Below are 6000 nucleotides of genomic sequence, written 5' to 3' on the forward strand. Positions count from 1 at the left end.
TCAACATTATCAGGCAGCTGGTGTTCATAGCAAGCCTCACCAGACAGCTTCAGTCCATATCGGATGTACAGGATGGAGTTAAGCTCTGCAAGGACATCTGATTTGTAAGTTTGCTTTTTACCACACTCATCTGGGCCAAGAGTAGAGGAAACTGCCTTATCTTCTGCAGCTGGAATTCAAAACAAGTATTTGAACTCGGACACGGCCTGCAGATTAGACTGGGTTTGTTTGGTTTTTCTTTTTCGTGCTTTTCCCACTTTTCTAGCTTGTTGTGCCCTTTTTCTTTCAGGATCTGCAGTTTCCTCCCTGTCCAGTAGAGGCCTCTCTCAGAGAAAGAACAGCTTGGGGATGCAGATGATGACGATTGGAGATCAGACACACCGCCCCCACCTCTCCTTATCCATGCTTAGGTCAGAAGTGGAATGCTCTTTTGCTGTTTGTTAGTTACGGATGGAGTAACACTAACTAAGGAAATACACACAACACAGTGATTGTGAATAAGTCACTCCAAGTGTGAAAAGGTGATAGTCAGAGTGAGACTACACATGAATTATTCAGGAAATGCACACTCAGTGAGAGAATAACTATAATTCAGTGTCACTAGGGGATATAACTTGAAGATGATGTGTCTTCATTTCTGATTCATTTTGAACAGTGATGAATGTGGAAGTAAATGAGCGCGAGCTGATCAAAACGGGCGAGCTGTTTTTACATATTTCTGCAGCCTGGATGCCGTGGGCTTTGTCCACGAGTAAAAGATGACATCGCCCATTTCGGATCTTATATATAGTTATACCTTGGTGTTTTGTAGCATCACCTGACAAACTTTTACTTTCCTGATGTTTAGACTTTCTGATCCCTCCACAGACTCTGCTTTGTCTTTCTACAAAGAGTTGACGACATTAAATACAGATGTTTTAACAGTGCTTGAATGTTTTATTTTGTTTACTCTAGCCTCCAACTCAAACTTTGGTTGCTCCTATGCCCACGTCACTTCCTCCACCAATCAGAATGAGGGTCCAGGTTCAGGAAGACGTCTTCCTGATCCCAGTTCCACAAAGGTCGGTGAAAAGTTTTAAGTTTGAGCAGTACATAAAAATAAATCCCAATCTGATTGGTATAGTGTTTTTTTGTTGTTGTTGTTGTTGTTGTTTTGTTTTTAATTTCTGTTTAATCGCCGGTCATTGCTCTGCATCCCAGTGAGGCCAACTCCTGCTCTGTGTCGTGGCTGTGTGAGCAGGCAGCTCAGCGTTACTACCAGAAATGTGGCCTCCTGCCTCGTCTCTCTCTGCAGAAAGAAGGCGCTCTGCTCTCCCCGCAGGACCAGCTACTGGCCGTCCTGCACACAAATGAAGAGGTGAGGTTGGATTTAAAAAAAAAAAAACAACCCACAGTGACAAGAGGACGGCTATGACTGTGAAACAGCTTGCATGTCAGCCAGTGAGCATACTCCTTTTCTTAGGCAAAGTATGGCCCAAATTCATAAAATAGACTTTCTCATAGACACAGAGGTCTTTTCATTAAATCACTGATAGAAGGAATGGAGGTTCTAGGTCCTTCCACAATGACTTCATCTTTCTTACCCAGATGAGGCGTGCAGGTTTTAGACTGTATGATTCTGGTAAGAAGGTGAAGGGCTGATTATGTTAACAAGCTGCCTGAGAAACTACAATCTGAGAAACTGTAAAGATTAGAACCATTTCTATTACCAGACTGGATGCTGACTTGCTTTTGGAGCCAGCTTCCAGAAGACACTGAAGGAATCACAGTTTTTGGGATTGAATCCTTGGCTTCACTTTCCCGCACCAGTGCAGGATAACTGATGGGTTTGTGTTGTGGGTTCTGGCTGACGTTTGCTCGTGGGGATCTCCCTCCTCTCCCTGAGCGATACAAGAAGGCCTGTCAAAGTCTAGCAGTGGGTGAGCAACACAGAGGAAATGCATTATAAAACGGACACATGTGCATTCTTGTATTCTGTTATGAAGTACCATCTCTTTCTACCTGTAGATGAGAACAAGCGTTTCTCCCGGCTATGTGAGGTTCGGGACCGGGGTTCCTCCGTGTCAGGACTCCAAATGTCTCGGTTTGGCCGCCTCTTCCCTCAGCCCGCTCCTCCGTGCCCTAAAACTTCAGGCCAGCCTCACGGAGCTGCGAATTTCTGGAAACCGTATGTCTGACGACCTTCTCCCTGAGCTGATTGCCACAACGCTCACCATGCCTCGTCTGCAGCTGCTGGACATTTCTGCCAACTGCGTTACAGGGGACGGCCTGGAGAAGGCTGTAAATGCTTTAAAGGGACAGAGTGCACCTGCATTCCCGGCAAGGGCCTCAGCTAGCCAATAGTGGCAGCTCCAGGTTTACCATCTAACCTGTATTTAAGTACCTCTGGTCTTAATAACTACCTTAGATCTTAATAACAAGCTAACCTGATTCATATCAATGATATCTGTCAGAGAGAATTGGCTCTCGTGATCATTTGCTTTTTCTGCTCGTTTCCACTCAAAGTGCCTGGAGGAGCTGGACCTCAGTATGAACCCACTGGGGGACGGCGTGTCTGAGTCTCTGTCCTGTCTGCTGTCCTGCTGCCCTGTGCTAGCCAAGCGGTCTCTGCAGGTCTCACTGCTCATTTCCTTCAGCAGCATCGACTGCTGCTAGCCAGCGCGCTCACAGGTGACTCTCTAACAAGCAGCTGACTGAAGCCTTAAGCTTCACTGAACTCCCATCCATAAGCAAAACTGCAACTAACTTTACATCTTCTGAACGTTCAGGCACAGGCCATTTGAAAGCAGTGTGCCTGTCCCTCAATCCCCTGGGCTCCACCGGCTTTGAGCTGGTGTTAAAGACTCTGCCCCTCCACTGCCTCACACACGTGGACCTGTCAGCTGTCTGCAGAGGGCCTGCTGATTACCCGGCACTGGAACACCTCGCCAAAGTCCTGTCACAGGTGTGCACGCAAAAATCATGCAATGTCATTTATTGTCGAAAGATATAATTGTGCAATCAGGTTAAGACTTTTGTGTTTTTGCAGGACGAGTGCTCTCTGACCCACCTCAGCCTGGCTGCAAATGGGCTGACAGACAGCAGTGTAGCTACCTTGGCGAGGTGTGTGTGTGTGTGTGTGTGTGTGTGAGGGCGTCATTTCTACGGCTCAGTTATTACTCATGTTAGTGGGGCTTTGCCTTTGTTTAAATTGTCACTCTTTACTGGCCTGTTGGACTTTTTCTTATTATTTCACAGGTGCCTCTCGTCGTGTCCCACACTGGTGAGTCTGAATCTGTCAGGAAATCCGTCTGTTACATCAGTGGGACTTCACAACATCCTGGCGTCTGTCAGAGAGGCCCGTCGACCACTGACACTTCTAAACCTCGAAGGTATGTCTGAACTTGGAGATACTCCATGGAGTTCCTTTTTTTTTCTAAAGCTATTCTTAGATTCACCGTTTCACACTAATTCACAATTTGGATTTCTTTGATGTTTTTATCACCTGTGCAAAGTTGTACTTGGCAACAGTTTCTTTCTTGCTATCAGTGCGTTTCCTTTTGACGCATTTCTAAGTTTGAACATTTAGTATGTATGCACAGAGGTGTTACATGATGATTACACACACAGACATTACAATATAGAAGTGTGGTTTAAAGATTTAAAAAAAAGATTAGCTGTGAATTAATTTTCCATTTTATGGAGCAGAAAACATTGCTGAATGCTAGCTAACAGGCTACATTTGGATGTCAAATATTTATAGGGGGGAAAATGGAAATTATGGATATGAAATAAAATGATTCTTTGTTGCTTAACCTGCAGGTTGTCAGGTCTCTGGCCCCTGGGAGAGTCAAGACCTGGACAGTTTGTCAGAGCTGGTCCAGGATATCCGTCTTTGCTCTCAGACCCTCAACAAGCTGGACCGACAGACCTTGAAGCAGAGCTGAGACAGGACTCAGTCACACGGACACTTTCTCGACCGAAACTCCAAGTGCCTCCTCTCTGCCACCTCTACTTGAGGGTGGCAGGTGTGTTCATAATAAATAATTAATAATGAATTATTAATTTCCTAATAATTCATAATAAAAGTGGTCATTTTTATAAACATTTTGTTTAATGAGGCTACACCAAAAAGAAACAAGATAAAAACAAAATAAAGTGACATGGCGTCCACCGACAGTCTGTGGATAGCTTGTGTTTTATGCATTTTTGTCTGCCTTATTTATACATGTAAAGCTCTGTATCTGTATAAAGAGTTTGTGTTAGTGTGTGAGAGGTTTTGTGTCACAATGGTCCTGTTTTGGAGGATTTGATTTAAAAAAACAAACATAATTAAAGTAACCAACGATGCTATACGTTGACATCGTTCTTTCACTGTAAGACAAAGCAGGCTATGGTGAATAATCACAGCGATTTTCAGCTCTGAAGAAATCTATCTAGGAGCTATGACAGTGTAAAGACACCCTGCAATTTTAAATGTGTGGCGACATTTGAATGAGGCGCGTACCAGTAGAGGGAGCCAACGCACCACGAATGGTACACAGCCACAGATGCGCTTTGTGCAATGTATTTGTGACATGCAGGAGTGTCCGCAAAGAAATGTGGATAAGTTGTAAATCAAAAGCTAAAGAGCTCATTCTTGCACTGTTTTGATCAGAACACACGTGGGAATGTTCAAGTGTTGAGAATTTGTAATTATAAAGTGAATTAGGGAACGATATTAGATACTGCCACTGGCTAGATTTCAACCTGGGTCTCTCGCTCCCAAAGCGCGTTCTCTACGCCGCGGCCTGCCCTATAATATATTTCAAGCGTTTACCACAACTGAGAGGTGAAAACTGCCGTTTCTTCGTCTTACAAAATGTTCTGTAACTCCAAAAGTACACGGACTGTGACATCATTCTTTCACTGTAACAATCAGCAGGCTTTAATAAAAAAGGAAAAAAAAAAAATCAAGGCGGTTTTCAGGTCTCTAAAGAAAAATACATCTAGGAGATATGAGGAGTTGAAAACGCCTCTGTTACAGAATTTCAGCTGTCATTTTCACTCAAGTCTCCATAGACTTTGAATGTGGACATTTATTAACTGTGTTGCTTCGAGGCCATTTGCGAGAAAACGGCAACTCCTACAATAATGACAGTGCCATTTTGTTAAAGGCAAGAAAAATACCTACATTTTGATGTATAATTTGTGTTAATGAAGGCAAAATTGAGCGTTTGTTCGGACATGAAGAAGAGATTGAGAAAGCGACAATGCATGGTGTGTTTGGCGTCCATAGCAACCATAACAACCAATATTGATTGATGGAAGAGATTTTGAGACAGGGGTAAAAAAAAAAAAAAAGGCAGAGAGAGCCCATTCTGTAGGCTCGCCTGTAGGCTTCTAGCAAGCGTAGCAAGTGAATTTCAGAGCCAGGGATTTTTTTTTTTTTTTTTTTTTTTTTTTTTTGTGTCCCCAGCATATGGTCCGCATGGGATTCGAACCACTGCCCTCTGTCCTCAATCTCTGCCATAGGGCCTGTCACGTTCCCATGAGCCACTCGGCGGCCCGGAATGACAGGGCAAAAGTGCTATATTTAAAGTGCACACCTGCGCAGCCGCACCCCAATTTTCGGCTCTTTTTCATTAGCTGGACACCAGGCCTTATCTAGTCAGCCGTTCCAACCACATCCCTGCCAATGTGTGCCTACGTCAAGCCGCATACAAGTGTAACGCTCACAATTTTCTGCTATCACTCTAAGGCAACTTAAGTGTTAGTGACGTCACACCTATGCGCCACTGCCCTCTGTGGAGAATGGGAGAAATGTGCTTGCACCTCAACCTATGGACTCAGACGGACATTCAATCATCATCTTCCTCACTCAAGGTAACCTTATGGCTTGTAGGAACACTGCACGTGTATGATAAGACTGTAGCCGTTCAACCGGCCCTCGTAAGGTTGCTGAAGACAGTGAACACCGTGGAATTCTCAGTATCACTGTGGCCCTGGGTTTTTCCACTGTCCTGCTAAGTGCTTATGTAA

The 6000-nt window shown here is 44.3% G+C and overlaps 1 long non-coding RNA gene across 1 annotated transcript; it reads left to right on the top strand.

Moving 5' to 3' along the window:
* Positions 1–1371: 1371 nt before the first annotated feature.
* On the top strand, positions 1372–4254 carry LOC146684385 (uncharacterized). The gene is made up of 2 exons (XR_014917194.1): positions 1372–3102; positions 3238–4254. It is a non-coding gene; the product is annotated as an uncharacterized LOC146684385 (long non-coding RNA).
* The last annotated feature ends 1746 nt before the right edge of the window (positions 4255–6000 follow it).

The sequence above is a fragment of the Copadichromis virginalis genome, linkage group LG20 (assembly GCF_057382275.1).
Source record: "Copadichromis virginalis isolate Kocher_CV1m ecotype Utaka linkage group LG20, C_Virginalis_male_GT1.1, whole genome shotgun sequence".
NCBI lineage: Eukaryota > Metazoa > Chordata > Actinopteri > Cichliformes > Cichlidae > Copadichromis > Copadichromis virginalis.